Source organism: Homalodisca vitripennis, unplaced genomic scaffold (genome assembly GCF_021130785.1).
Source record: "Homalodisca vitripennis isolate AUS2020 unplaced genomic scaffold, UT_GWSS_2.1 ScUCBcl_7459;HRSCAF=15155, whole genome shotgun sequence".
Taxonomy (NCBI): domain Eukaryota; kingdom Metazoa; phylum Arthropoda; class Insecta; order Hemiptera; family Cicadellidae; genus Homalodisca; species Homalodisca vitripennis.
The window spans coordinates 1-16,755 of record NW_025783590.1 but is presented as its reverse complement, the minus strand read 5'-3'; the positions used below and the strand labels follow the sequence as shown (position 1 = coordinate 16,755).

At 33.7% G+C, this 16,755-nt stretch overlaps 2 pseudogenes; one reads left to right on the top strand and one right to left on the bottom strand.

Moving 5' to 3' along the window:
• Positions 1 to 16,542, bottom strand: part of LOC124374192 — a 33,391-nt pseudogene extending 16,849 nt beyond the window's left edge.
• On the top strand, positions 2,357 to 2,973 carry LOC124374191 (annotated as a pseudogene).
• Positions 16,543 to 16,755: the final 213 nt, after the last annotated feature.

Here is a 16,755-nt window from a genome sequence, read left to right as displayed (position 1 = left end):
ATGTGATTAAGAACGATATTAAAGAAAATTCAGTAAAAATCGTCTTATTTTCTGTTGAGCGAATGTTAGCAAATTTCATTATTTCCGTTTATAGATTTTTTCATTGAGATTTCTGGATTTTTTCATTTAAAAACAGCTTAAGAAATTGAAGCCTACAATGAACAGTAAAACAGCTATAGATTCGGTTTAATTTTTCCATTCGTGAGTTACAGATTAGTTTATTGTCCTTTAAACAGTATTTTACGTTGATTTTCTGACTGTCCCAAAAGTGAGCTAGAACCGCCATATTACTATCTACTTATATATATATATATATATATATATATATATATATATATATACATATACAGGGTGTAAATTAAGTCCTGATACGCCTGGATATGTTCCAAATGGATTGAACCTTTTTGAACGATAAAAATTTTGCCCCTCCCTTTTTCAAAGGATGGGTAGAGGGGGGAGATCACTTGAAATTTTCAAATTGCAACCCCCTATCTTGTGACATATCATTTGAAGGGTAAAATTCAAAAGAAATACAATGACATTAAAAAACATCTCTACGATGATCCTTGCAAAAGTTATGGACAAACAACCCTCTACATCTAAGGGTGTAAATTAAGTCCTGATACACCTGGAAATATTCCACACGGATTGAGATTTCAATGTTAAAACCTTCACCAGACTTTTTAAATTACTTTTTGGGAATTTTTGAGGATAACAAAACTTTTGCCCCCCTTTTCAAAGAGGGGTAGTAGGAGGTTACTTTAAAACATCAAATTGCAACCTCTATCTTGTGACATTATTTTAAAGGTCTATTCAATGAAATTTGAAAAAGGGGGAGAATATTTTTATTCTTAAAAAAGTATATGAAAGTATTTTAATAGTTATGGTGAAGGTTTTATATTGATATCCCAATCCGTTTGGAATATATCCAGGCGTATCAGGACTTAATTTGTATATATATATATATATATATATATATATATATATATATATATATATATATATATGGTACAGTCATTATTAAGAACTCTTTAAAAATTGGTCTATAAGATTCCCTACCCTTCATATTTTTGATCTACTGTAAAGCTTGCTTTTGCCATAAGAAAACTTTGGGCTTCACTACCATTGCCCCACAGAATTATTTCATATGACAGAAGTGAGTGGAAAAATGCAAAATATGGTGTTAATAACATGTCTCTACACATAAACAACTTAAGCTATGTAATAAATAAGTGACCGTAGATAGCTTCAAAACACGAACTGTGTGAGTATCCCAACTATATGCCTCTCATCCAAATGAACCCCCAACAACCTAACTGAGCTACTTGTATTTAAGTGGTAGTACTTAAGTAAGCTAATGGCAAGGAATATTATTTAAATATTTCTCTGAGACACATCTGCCATAAGTGTGTGTGGTGTATCTGACATCAAACCACTGTTGTGTACGTTTTTTCTTGAGTCATCTGCAGTTGAAAGTAGATCATTCACCCTTTGTAGTTGACAAAGGTCTTTCTTTGTAATTTCACCCTTATCTTACCATTTCCAGTCAGAGTAACAACATTTTTATTTGGGAATTGAGATACCAAGTGAGGCAGAGTTGATCTAAAACAGTTATGGTTGTGCCAAGCATCACTCTTAATGTTGACCACATAGCAGATGATGCAGCCAATATGTGGCAATCATCTCCCACTTCAAAGTTTACCACATTGCAACTAAAGGCACAGTTTTACTACAATAAGGGGATCTCTCCCTCCAAAGTTGAGCAGGAACACAAAAACATGCTGAATCGGTGAGCAATTTAACCAAAAATATAAACTAGATAACGCAATTTAACTCAAGAATAAAACACAAATATACCCAGGAAGAATCAAATTTCAAACATTTTATTTTATTAATACAAATGTTTCTTTTCTTTTTTTGTTTTATTAAAAATGTAACCATCCTTCATGTTCAAATTATATCCATGTAAAAAAAAACCCAAACTTAATGGGTAAACAAATCTATTAGAAAATTACACAAGTTCTATACCCATAGCATACTTGAAATAGTCATGAGTTACTGTAGTTACTATGTTTACTAAATTGTGAAAAATATATAACTAAATGTAGTTTTATAAACTTATATAAAAGAGGAGTGGTTTCAGGAGTCGCAGGTTCATGATTAGTGAAAAAACAATATTGTTCTCTTCTGGAAGTTCAGTTACAAAAACGATTGTATAATACATTTCAATGAAATATATTTTAGAATCCGCAACATCAGGTTGTTTCAAATTGCAAATAAAATTTGGCATTTTTCATCCAGACTCAAGAGTCTCTGTTTCCATGAAAACAACCCTAAATCAGGTCTGAAATATGCACACATTTTAAGTTAACCTTATACAGACATCATGTCCGTAGGGAACCTTCATCGAATACAAAAAGAACTGTCTCAGATAAAAAAACACCAATGATAAATTGAAAAATGTGCAAGTGGAAGAATCAGATTTATTTGTATGGAATGGAGTGCTCTACCCTTTGAACCCACCATACAGCAGAGGGGGCTTTCAAAATTAAATTGATTTTCCCAAGGGAGTATCCCTTCAAACCACCAACACTGGAGTTTTTAACCAAAATCTATCATCCCAACATCGACGAGAATGGAGCAGTCTGTTTGAGTATTGTGAATCCTGAATTATGGAAAACCTGCAACCAAAGTGACAAACATCATAGAAGCCCTTATAAGGCTTATTGATGAGCCAGAGCCAGAACACCCCCTTCGTCCTGACATTGCAGAACTGTACGTCAAGGACAAGAAAAGGTTTCTGAAAAATGCTGAGGACTTCACTAGAAAAAATAGTGAGAAAAGATGCCATACGTCAATACAATTCCACAATTGTTAACATAATAAATCTTTCATAGAAACACTTATAAGTTTGGCATTTGGAAAATGTGATAAGCAATAATTATGTTTGAATAAAAGTTGTCCCAACTAAGTTATTGTTCAGACAATATTTATTTCATTACCTCAGCAACAGTCTTCATGTGGGCTCTGATAAGTTCGTCATTCACCACTTTTGTGATCTTCGGTAAGGTTAGTTCATCAAAACACTGTTTCGACCGTTCCGTCTCTTCAGAAACATGACTATCCACTCTTCTTAAATACAGTGAAGCATTCTTTTCTTTTAAAAGTTGTTGACTTTCTGTCTATAACAAAAGAATATGTAGTTACAACGCCCAATTAAATTCCAAAAGTCATTACATACAAATGAATTGAAAACAGCATCTAGTTATAGATAGCAATTAACAACCTTGTACAAAACAGTGTAGTAAACATTTTTCCAAACAAAAGGTGTCAGGGACACAATTGATGTTTTAAATTAACTGTGCAAAATATAACAAATTTTCTTAGACTTCATTAAAATATTGTATGTATTAACACAGTAATGTATCTACCAAGTGCCAAGCGATTTAAGACATTAAGATCCAATCAGACTTTGGATCTGAATTAGAGATAGGGCAAGTTCAAGTCCTGTGAAGGAAACAGGATTTTTCCGGACATTTGCCATTGTTCAGTGAAACAAGAAAAAAGTATCAAACGGATCAGAAATTTGTAATAAACCAATTTGGAGTCACAATATGGTTTTAAGAAGTTCATCTAGCATAACAAAAGGGCCTATTCCTGTCCCCCTTCTTTTTTATTTCCGCCATCTTGTTTCTGTCTGCCATGACGATTGGCATTTGCTAGTGGCCTCTGGTTAGTCGTAGGTGGTTGATAGGCAAATGCAGACATATTGTGACCTGCATTCTGTAGTTCAGTTTTAATGATTAGTGTTGTGTATAGGTTTTTATTAAGTGCATGGTTTTTAGAGTTAGTAGAAGGAAACAGGATTTTTCCGGACATTTGCCATCGTTCAGTGAAACAAGAAATCAGTAACACTACGTTTCGAGATCTGCAATCAGAATCAGAATCAGAAACCATTTATTAGTCATATTCCTTGAGAACAGATTAAAAGTCAAAAAATAGTGTTTGTGTTATAATGGTGTAAGTGTTGTGTTTGTGATACTTAGTTTCTGGCATGATTTTAGTCAGTCCCACGGTTGAGGGTCCCTCCTCCAGTTTTTGAATTCTTCCACTGTGTAGTAGGGACAGTCGAGGAGCCAGCATGAGATCATTTTCAGCGTCTTTCCTTTCTTCACTTCTTCAGGTAGGATGTTCCAGAAATTAGAGCCTACATATGTGGGTTGCTTTTCAAACATTGCTAGTCGATGTATTGGCAAGGTAAAGTTATTTGCTGTTCTTGTGTTGTGATTGTGAGTTTCATTACCTCTTGTTGGGTTTTGCCGCACAGCAAAGAGTATTGTTTCCAGTATATATAAGTCTATTACAGTGAGGATTTTCTGTTCCTTGAAGGCCTCTCGGCAGGAGTCTCTGGGTCCCAGACCAGTGAGGATGCGAACAGCTCTTTTCTGGAGCACTAGGACTCTCTGGAGGTTTGCCTTGGAGGTTCCTCCCCAAACCACAAGCCCATACCTGAGGTGCGACTCGAAGATGGCATAATAAGCAGTCTTCGCCATGTCTTGATTGCAGACGTGAGTGAGTCTCCTCAGTACATATAGGGCAGAGCTAAGTTTGCTGCATAGGTTTTTTATATGGTCAGTCCATGTTAATTTGTCGTCAATTGTGACCCCAAGGTACTTAACTTTTCCAATTTGTTCTAGGTCTGGTAGCACGCATACCTCTTCTTTTGCTCTTCCAATGATTAGCTGCTGGCTCTTTTTTCATTTAATATTAGGTAATTTCTCTCACAGTATTGTTGTGCCATATTGACAGCAATGTATGACCCAACCTCAATGTGTGCAGGTGTTCTGTTTTTCAGTAAAAGCACTGTATCATCCGCATACATTAGTGTTGAGCAGAGATTATTTAGGTAGTTTGGGAGGTCATTGACAAAGATGATGTAGAGAACAGGTCCCAGGACTGATCCTTGTGGGACTCCTCTCTGTATGGGCAATGGTTTTGACTTGATTTTCTTTTTTTACACCATCTGCAGTTCTAGTTATTTCAACTGTTTGGTTCCTTCCTTGTAGGTAGCTTTTGAACCATTTGGCAGTTAGGCCTCTGACTCCCAGTTTATCCAGTTTACTTAGTAACATCTCATGGTTGATACAGTCAAAAGCCTTACTGTAGTCTAGGAAAATTGCTGATGTTGAGTTTCCTTCTTCTGTAGCTTGGATAATGAATTCAACGAGGCTGGCAATCGCGGAGGTTGTGGAGTGCCCCGCTGTAAAACCATGTTGTCCCTTCATGTGAATGTTGTTTATGGTGAAGTGTTGTAGAAGTCTGGTCAATACAAATTTTCTCTAAGATCTTAGAGAAAGTAGATAGTAAGGATATTGGTCTGTAGTTCCCCTGATCGGTAGGATCTCCATTTTTGAGTTTCGGGTACACTGCTGGCTAGCTTGAGTTTTGCGGGGAAAATACCTTGCTCTAGCGATTTGTTCATTATGTTAACTAGTGGCTGTACCAATTCTTCCTCACATGTTTTCACTATTGCTGGAGATATCTCGTCTGGACCAGCGGAATGTTTTGTTTTCATTGTCTTTATTATCTTGCTCACTTCCTGGTTGTCAGTTGGCCAGAAGAAGAGGCTACCAAGTATTGAGTCATCTAGTGTGTGTGGTACTTCTACGTCAGGTCTTTCAATATTTGCCAAGGTATCGTTGGCTATATTCACAAAGAATGAGTTCAAATGGTCAGTGATCGTAGCTGGGTTTTCTATTGTTCTCCCATTAACATGTAGTTTGTACAGTTCATTTTCCACAGCTGTTATTTGACCTTTCTTTATTGATTAATTTCCACATAGCTTTAGATTTGTTGTCTGAGTCTTTAATAAAATCTGCTGCTCTTTGTTTTCTTACATTTTTTAGGTGGAGATCGTATTCTTTTTTCCTTGTATTAGCGTCGATCTTATTTTGCTCGCTCCCCGTAAGAGTATAGGTTTCTTTGGCTTTGAGGAAGCTGTCTCTCTTCAGCTTTAGTTCATAGTCATGTATCTGAGGCTTTCGTTTTTGTGAGATTTGTTTTCTGATATTGGGGCATGCTATATTTAAGTTATATGTGAGGGTTTCTATGAAACAGTCGTAAGAGGATTCAACAGACTCTTGTCCGTTTACATCTTCCCAGGTTTCCTTTTGTAGGAGGTGTTTCAGCAGCAGTATATTCCTGTTACTGAATTGTCTTCCCTCTATTACTGTTGTGGGTGGATGAGACTTATCTTTATCATAGATGCTGCATAGCCTGTGTGATCTGAGACATAAGCTTGTATTACTGTAGCTCTTATTTTGGAGTCCGGTTGATTTGTGCAAATCATGTCTATTGAAGTGGAGCTGTGGTCTGTAATCCTGGTTGGTGGTAGGTTTAGCCTGATAATGTTGTAACTGGTAAGTGTATCATTTAAGATTGATTGTTTCGGGCCAGTGCCTAGACAGTCAACATTAATGTCTCCCATTACTATTACTGGGCTCTTCCATGTTGGGATTTCCTCCAATACATTTGACAGGGTATCTACTGCTGTGGTAAAGTCTCCTTCAGGTCTGTACACCCCAATGATGTGGTAGTCTGTCTTGTCTATGGTGATTTTTATTCCTGCCACTTCACATATAAGCTCAGTGCTCCAGTCTGCTATGTTTAAGTTGGATGTGCTACCTGCTAGATCTTCCCTAACATAGATGGCTGTCCCTCCTTTGAGGCGATTCTCTCTCCTCAGATGCCACCTTTACCTGATCTCTTCTTCAGGTAAAGAACTAACATAATAAATAATTACAAACTAGGTTAAAATAAACAAATCTTACCAAAGCATTGTGGCACGCCTAGGTCAGGAATCACAACCACCATGTTGTTTGTCAACTTCACTAACTCTATAAACATGCACTTAATAAAAAACTATACACAACACTAATCATTAAAACTGAACTACGGAATACAGGTCACAATACGTCTTCATTTGTCCTACTCACCACCTACGACTGACCAGAGGACACTAGCCAATGGTAATCGTCATGGCAGACAAAAACAAGATGGCGGAAATAAAAAGGAAGGGGGACAGGAATGGGCCCTTTCGTTATTATTGGTTCATGCGAGATGAACTACTTAAAACCATATTGTGCCTCCACATTGGTTTTATTACAAATATCTGATCTGTTTGATACATTTGGTTTTCTCTTTAGTTCATTTTTTAGAATTGGCAACCAAAGCGGCCTAATCTCAACTGATGGTTGACTGATTGGTTCGTCTGCCAATTTAATGTATGTTGCCTCAATTAATTTCCTTTTGAAGAAATGTGGTTCCCGATGTATTATGTTGGCTTCATCCCAATTCATATGATGGTCTTCGGACCAACAATGGTGTGCAATTTTTTACTTTTCTGTGAGACCCTTTCTCGTGTTTTCTTTGTGCTCTTTTATCCTTACGTTTAGTGGTCTTTTTTGTCTCGCCTATGTATTCCCTACTGCAACTAAATTTTATACTGTAAACACAGTTTTTGGAATCCTGTGTGCCATTTTTTGGTTTTGTTTTTACGAGACTTTATCTAAGAGTGTTGTGTGTTTTAAACACGGTTCTAATGTTGTATTTTCGTTGTAATTAAATTGCTAGTAAACGAGGGTGGTAGTTAATTAAGGTTTAACAGTTGAGTTATTTAAAACCATAACACCTATGTCAGTCTTGGCAAATATTAAATTATTGCTGAAGATAACAAGATTTAGCAAACAGAATTTTAAAATGTTAAATGCCTCCTCAGGGGGCCCAGGTCAGCCCCGCCACACTAGTACAGGGGCGGGTGGCAGTACATAGTTGTGGTCTGCCAAGGCTGAGTACGACCCTCCTTCCACCCCTGAGATCTTGTCACGATTGGCGAATGCCTCATTCAACACGTAGGAAAGACACTGATAATCTATCAAAATTAAAAAAAAAAAACTAAAAACACTATATACATAGTTGTATTTTTAATACTTGTCCAACTTCACTGATTTTCCTTTTCAGTATTATGTTTACAGTTTCTGTAATGGAGTAGGTGTTTTCAATTAATTTTGTACTTTATTAAAACACAGGTAACTAGAATATAACAAACTCTTTTATTTACCAATGTATTAGAAGGGCAAAACATGATTAATTTCATTCTTGTGTATAATACTACTTACTTCTAGTAAAGTTATAATTACTAAACCAATGTGTATGGCATTGAGAGAACTTACAAGAGAAACTTCATTCAGCCTAGAGGACAAAATGAATCACTGATGTGGGCTGGTTTTCAGATTTTTAACATATGATAGATCTTAAGAACGTGTCAAGACATGTCTATTTTTTATTTGGGGTCCATCATTAATTTTAGAAAATTTCTGGATACTTTCTTACCTTCAGCCAAGAGGGCTAGTGAAAATGTATAACCATATATAATGTATGGTAGAATGCAGCTAAAGAGTGCATTTTTAAAGTCCTTTTATTTTTTTATGTAAATGGCAAAACCCCTTTTAACCTATATAGACCCAGTTTTCAAAATGTTAAACTAAAAAATGGTTGGTTATAAAAAATGTGCATTGACATATTTCCAAATTTTGACCTGATTTGGAGTCTGAATGTAATTTGTTGGATTTTAAAGAAGCATTTTCCATTTATACAGAACAAGACTATGCACAATGAAGTCTGTAGCAACATGTTTTACTCTATTTCATTTAGTTTAATTGAATATCTAAAATGAGAAAATTGTATTTTCAAATGGATCTGTAGCCTTTTTTGGGTAACTATTATACAGAAATAACCTATATTGCACAAAATGTGGTTGTTTTATGCTTTACTCATCAGTATTTTAATATGTTTCGTTTTTAAATATAAAAATTTTTACTATTACAAACAAGTTTAATTTGGAAGCATAGAGCATCCTGTATCTTTTGTTATATTTATACAGGGTGATTCATGAAGTTCTCCCCCCACTTCTACAGCACATTGTACTAGTAAAAATAATGAAAAAATGTTATATAAACATAGGTCCGAAAACGCTTCGATTAGCGAGTTACAGCTAGCGAAAGATTTCGCCTGAAATTCCTGGGTAAAGAGTCAAATAAAGCCATACTGAACTTTTGGAAAGGTTAAATTAAGTAAGAAATATCGTGGATTCTTATGTATTTTTACCTGATAAAAATTTTTCTGTGAGTTAATAATTCAATTGTTTATTCAGCGAAAAAATTCCTTACTTATTTACATCAGAGGAATACGCTGATATGGTTTTTTATTTTGGGTTACTGTAATGGTAATGCTATAGAGCTGTTTGTAGAAGAATATGAACTACGTTACCCTAATAGGAGGATTCCAGATACCAAAACAATTTCAGGAACTTTTCGTACTCTTCGGAAAACAGGATCACTACCAAGTACTAGAACCAATTATGAACGAGCTGTCCAACTTGATGATTGATGTTTGATATTAATTCTGTTTCATCGCAGTCCAGGTGTAAGTACACGACATATTTCTAGGCGGATAGGAGTTTCGCAGTCAACGATGTGGAGGTCACTTAATCGAAACAAATTTTATCCGTTTCATAAAACAAAAGGTTCAACATCTACAGCTAGGGGATGGTCCCGCTTCGCTTGGAGTTTTGCAACTTTTTTGAATATTAATAATCAACTCTACAAGCGTATTTTGTTTACGGATGAGGCACAATTCACTCGGGATGGTGTCAATAACTTGCACAATGAACACTCATGGGCAGAAAGAAAATCCACATGAGGTAGTGGAACAGAACTTTCAACACCGATTTTAGCGTCAATGTCTGGTGTGGGCCTTTTGCACAATCTGCTGATTGGACCTTTCATATTACCTGGACGCCCTAAATGCTGAGTTCTATTTTGCATTTCCTTCAAGAAGAGTTGCCGCAGCTGTTAGAGAATGTTCCTTTACATCTCAGACAAAATTTGTACTTCCAGCATGACGGAGCACCTCCCCACTTTTCACGTGCCGTTTCTGCCTTACTTAAATCATCAATTTCCTGGACACTGGATTGGTCGTGGAGGGCCTCACCCTTGGCCACCAAGATCACCAGATCTATCTCCATTGGATTATTGCATCTGGGGATGGATGAAAGACATTGTATACAAGACAAAAGTGAATTCTTGTGATGAATTAATTGCCCGTATTATGGATTCGGCTGTGCAGATACAGGGAAGTCCTGAAAAAATTAAGAAACGCAACAAAAGCAATACACAAACGTGCTGCAAAATGTATTGATAATGATGGCCTCATTTTTCGAAACATCTATTATAAAAAGGTGCGTACGGTTGGCCCAACCTGATTAATTTTGCTTAAAACTAGTAATGTACTATACTGAATAAAATCGATTTTTTTTGGTACTTATTTCTGTTTTATTTTAGACTTTGATTATATCAATTTTCTCAGAATTAAATTCTCTACAATTAAATGGTTGTTGATTTTATGTATTTATTACCAATTTAACAAAGTTATTGTACATCAAACTTAAAAAAAACATTGTTTCGTGCCCCAATTTTTTGCATTTAACCCTGAATCCCTCAAAAACTACTACAGGTACAGTTCTGAAACCTATTTTATTACCTTTATCAGGTAAAAATACATAAGAATCCACGATATTTCTTACTTAATTAACCTTTCCAAAAGTTCAGTATGGCTTTAATTTGACTCTTTACCCAGGAATTCAGGCGAAATCTTTCGCTAGCTGTAACTCGCTAACGAAGCGTTTTTCGGACCTATGTTTATATAACATTTTTTCATTATTTTTTACTAGTACAATGTGCTGTAGAAGTGGGGGGAGAACTTCATGAATCACCCTGTATAGCTAAACCTAGTACAGTTCAAAGACATTTTTGAAAATCTGTTAAGAAACATTTCTACTATAAATTTGGAAAATGCATATTTTGTAAATGAAAGTGAAACAGCTGCAATAAAAAACTAAATTCAGGCAATTCTTTTAACCGGTTACTGTGTGGTCAGATTTATAATAATATCCAATAAAGTAAATGAACTTCAATAACTTTAACATACGCTTACTATATTTAGTGCTTAACATTGTAGTGTTTAATTTCTTTAGAATATGCTTTAATTCAATACATTGAGGGGTAAGTCTCAGAAGAATAAACTGAAAAATCTGTGGTATGTCTTCTGGTTCTGAAACCAGTTAAGACATGCTCAGAAATAACCTCCTTCCTTCAAAAAATGTTCCAATTGTAAATCAATGCCACTATTGAGTCTCTAATACAATACAAGGTTAAAGTAGGTATAAATAAATAAGCAATTCCTCGACATCTTTAAAACACATGCAAACTAACGTGAGAAAGATATTTGGAGGAGGCCAATTCTTTTATTTTATAAATTGTTATCTTGACAACCCTATTTTTATATTTAAGTTCTTGTTGTGTTATAACGAAGGTTTTTGTCATGACAACCCACTAAATTGAGCCAAAAGGGTCAATTGCCCAAAAGAGATCATGTGATAATGCACATTCCTATTTAGTTGAATATTTCAAGATATGGATCATTGTTTCAATTACCATAAATTACAAAAAAAACTGTTTATATTTAAAGGACTCAACCAATCCTTGATTCAGAGACCCAATCATTATTATTTATATATGATAGGAGAAAGGATTGTAATGTCAACAACCCATTTTTAATTTATTTGATAAAATTAATAAGAAATTATTACAATGATCAGAAATTCAGAGGTGAGTGCCTTACTCAGTCGATATGCCAACCGCATACAGAAGGTGAAGTAATATAATTCTCAAAGGTCAGTTTAATATTTTGTTTGCTTTTATATTTTAGCAGAAGACAGTACATCTCAAGACAAGCACTAGACTTTGTATTGAAATGAGAGTAACCATGAAATAAAACTGTTGATTCTTCAGCATGTTCCAGGGTGTATCATGCATGTAGAAGATCAACATTCATCATGAAAAGTAGGCCTAATCTGAAGGATTCAGCTATTTAAAAAGAGGATTAAAGTTTTAAAATCCACTTAATCATGAGACCTTAATTTAAACTTTTGTTTTTATACCCTGCAGAAGTTTGCTGTCTGTTGTAAAAATGGTCCCTCAAAGATTTCTTGATACACAGTCGGACTGTTATTTCCCAGGACCATGAGCATCCTGGTGGCACATCTGAAGGCGTTTCTGTCCACCAGCTCTCCATTCCGCTCCTTCTCCACCATCTCTAGCAGTGTTGTCTGCAGAAAGTGCTGGATACTCTCGAAGCACACCACCTGCTGATACATTTGTGGCAGTTCAATAACAGAAAACTACTGTTATCGTTACATCTTATCGTTAAGTTGTGTTACATAGCCTTTTGAATATAAAAAATAATTTTAAACTGAAAACCATGGAGCAACTGGAAATAATTTGAAAGAGTTATTAGTTAAACTAACATTCTTCCTATACTGTTTTATTTTTTATGAGACTTTCAAAACCAAAGGGGGCTTCATAAATAATATTTATATCTTTTAATTGTATTAAAGTACCATATAGTGTAAATGCATACATACAAAAATTTGAAAAATTTTCAGCCAGTATGAAAAATTAGACAGGACAACAGTTTATTAATTGAGAAGAAAGTAGAATGGAATTTTCAATAAGGCCGTCTTCATCATTAGTTAGTTTTTCTTTATTTCTATTTATGTATTAAAGTAATTTCCATTAGTTGCATTGGTTTTGTAACTTCTTGTATTAATTTAAGATTTTTTATTTGATATTGTGTGTTCTGATTCAATGCAGTGCTTGGCTGCAGCAGATATTTTAATTCATCCATATTTGGTGCGTGATAAATGCTCTTTGAATCTTGTACTGTTCTCGTTTGTCCAATATCATATTTATCAAATCATTACATCTGATTTTAAAAATGTAATTTATTTCATTTGACATTTTATCTTTAGGGATTCTTAATATTTGGGATACTTGTTGTTAGTTTTATTGTCAAAGTTTTATTTGTATGTTTCTTTAAGTTTTGCGTATTTGATTCAAGAAAAGTGCTATCTATTGTGCAATTAAATTCTAGTTTCGTGTCTTGAAGTGGCCGTAACGCTGTTCTATCTCTTCTAGTTTTTCTTTTCAATGATTTATACATTGTGTTGTGTAACCATTACAATATTAATTTTGTTTGTAATTTAGTTTTTTTATTGTAGATTTTGTATGAAATTGGTGTAAATAATGTAAATACTTATTGTATAAATATCAAGATGTGCGTCCTAAAATTTTATAAGAAGCAGAGATCTTTTATTTGGCTTCCTGTACCGCATAACACGTAAACGGTAAAAAAATCTAATAAATCAGCAAAGGTAAACAATTAACAACAGCCCAACTGAAACCAATAACACAACTGTTTACCTGATTTTTGAATAAGTTCAGGCCGAGAGTGTAAATGTCATCGAGGCCATTCTGTTTGATGTATACTCGGTCCATGTACATGAGAATGTCCCTGATCATGGTCATGCAGGTCAGATGGTGCTCCCAGGAAACTGTTGATCACATGCAGGAAGCTGCTGTTTAGGTTGGCCAACACTTTGCATTGCACCTGTTAAGGAAATCTTGGTATTAAAGGGGAATTGGTATTGTTTGACATTTAAAGCTAAGCTACCCAAAGGATATTTAAGTAAAAGATGTGTGATTTGAGTTTTACACAGGTACAATTTTTTTCAATTGAGTGATTCTTTAAATTTTGAGATGTTATATAGGACAAAGATGCCTTTAGCTAGCTTGCCTTCAATTTTGACTAATTATTCATTTCAGTCCAGGCAAAATCACACTCATCAGCTCAGCCAAATTTTCTACAACTATATCAGTATCACCAGTGCATAGATCAAGAGTCCAATAATATTTCTAGTCCTGTTTTATTCATCCAACTGCATATTTGTTTTCCAGGTTTTAGTTTTAAGTAATTAAATCTCTCCAGAAAATTGGGGTTTTATTTGCATTGATAAACTATTACAAAATTTTCTTTTGCATTTAATGTTATTAATTATGTTGGAAAAAATTATACTGTAGAAGCTGCTTTCATATTGGATTTTATTATTATCTAATTTAGAAACTAACACTCCAATAATAAAAAAATCAATTTTATTTGTGTTTACAAATAGAATTAATTACTATTAGAGTGTTTGTTTTTAAATGAATAAAGTTTTATATTTTTATTCAGGCTCCTATAAAAAATTCCTACAATAAATTGTTTGTAAATTTAAATTTTTATCTCACAACATTCTAATTTTTTATTTCTAGTTCAATTTTAATATTGTAAACTTTTACTACTTTAATATTTGACTCATTGTTTGTATATAGCTGTATCCCCTATTATTTTTTCTGAACAAATTTCTTTAAGATTTGTATAGTTTATAGATTTATAAGAATGTACCATAAATACTCTGTTTTAATCAGAATATTTTCCTGTATCTTGACAATCAGAAACAGGACGTTGTGCATTTTAGTATTTGTTTGGGTTGTGGAAGGCTTTGTGGTTCTTAGTCAAACCCCCAGTGTGATAGACAGAGCTTGGCATGAACCAAGTATTTCCTTGAATAATTTCTCGCTCATCACAAACAACTTTACAAAATATATTTTATTTTAGCACACTTTTTGGTTTACACATAATTAATTACTGTTACTTTATCCAGATCAGCATAAAATGTAAAAATGAAAACATTTGCTTCATCTATATACAAGTTCTTGATCACTGTATTATGTGGTATATATGTAAATTGTAAGAATTTAAATAAGCTTTAGCGTAAAACAAACTGATCTGGTGGTCTATTCTTAATCAATACTGACCATAATCTTTGTGTCCTGTTGGAATTAATTTATCAAAGTTTATGTGAAAAATAGTAGCAACTGTTGTTGTAATTCTTTGTAATATAGCAGAATGTAAATATTTGTATTATATAGAGTTTTATAAAAAGTACAAGTTATTTTTATTGGATTGAAGTTTTTAAATTTGTATGTACGTTTGCTTGATTATTACTTCTCTGCAACAGATATTAAATATTTCCCCAAACATTGAGTGCTATTTTTGCGTAGTAAAATGTCACTTTTGTACCACTGTAAGTTGTCCTCAATATCTTTCTCAATGTTACAAGTTTATTTAAAGCGTGATTTACTGTGAGTTGGAGTGACATGGTATTACAGGACAAAAAAAATGTATATATATATATATATATTCTGGGTTTTGGAAGCCTTTTGTTAGGAAGCCTTGCATTTGGAAGCCTTGTGTTTGGAAGCCCTGTATTTGCATCTGTGTCTTGGGCACTTTGAAAAGATTTAGATGCTTGGTTTATCAATTTATATTATAAACTTAGAACCAAAATATATTTTTGTATCAATCAATCTGAACTAGACACAAGAAACATAACAAGGATCATATTGTACCATGAGTCAGTAATTAGTTCATAAAATGCAGGATAGCTCTCTATGAACTAGTCCTTGTTTCAATTTATTTATAAGTGATGAGCTATAATGTACTATACCTTCATATTTATGTTATTACTCGTTGGATGATGATGAAATAAGGGACAATTACTTGGACACTCTCGTCATCATATTTTTGGTAGAGCTTAGACACATTGATGTCTGATATCTTAACGAGAGAAAAGGGACATTTATTTCTTGAATTAGGGAGCACCTCTTTGTAAAAGTAGTATTATCCTAGGTTGGCTCCCTCAAAACAGGACTGAATAAGGGGGAAATATTTTTAAATTTCTGTAATCTATAATAGTATGTTGACAAGGGTTTTGAAAATTTTTGTGCATAGAATAGAACCTCTTTAATCCTGGTACGTTTAGGACTCGAAGCTTGCCAGATTAAAGAAAATTCTGGACTATGGTGGTTATTTATAAAAATACAGGAGTCGTATTTATAAAAAATACAATTTGGGACAAAATCTTTTACTGTATGTATTTATTATTTAAACATGGGTTATTTAAACAATATAAATCAACATATAAGTACAGGATAAATATTGAAATGCTTTTTTTTAAGTACAGTACATGATGAAAATAAATTTGAATACAGTATGAAGTTTACTGCTCAGAGCGTAATGCGTTGTGCCTCTTGAGTGTCGGAGGTAACTGTCGAGTTGATCACTTTACAATTATCGTTGTGAAGGCAATTCTATAATTTTTGTCTATTGCCGTTGATGCCGGGATTATAGACAATTCCAGACTATAGAATGCCGTATTAAGGAGGTTTTACTGTATTTCTTAATTTAGTGTGAATAATTTAAGATATGATAGGTTATAAAAAATATAAATTTTGTAATTTATATATCCCAGATAATTACTTACTTTAGATCTCAAGTGTTGAGATATAACATCTTGGAGTCCAGAGTACAGCACAGATCCGTGTTTGTGCATGACAAGATAATAACCATATCTGTAGAGTTCTTCAAAATTTAGATTTGAGTGATGCTTCCTTTGAATTTGTTGAATTGCACTTCTTAATAATTTCCACAAATTATCTGCACTTTTGCTATCCATACACTGTAATTAAAAATATTATAAACAGAATATCTTAACATTATACAATGTATAAATCATGTTAGTTATTTTAAAGCACAAATTAGACAATCTGTAATATTACAATTATTGTTGTCACACAATTAAAAATGACCATAATGATCCCCTTTGTTTGTTTAGAAATCTAGTAAATAAAAATTCTGATATGTAAAAATTGCTTATACAACTGTTTTAAATATAACTGAATGCATAATTACTATGAA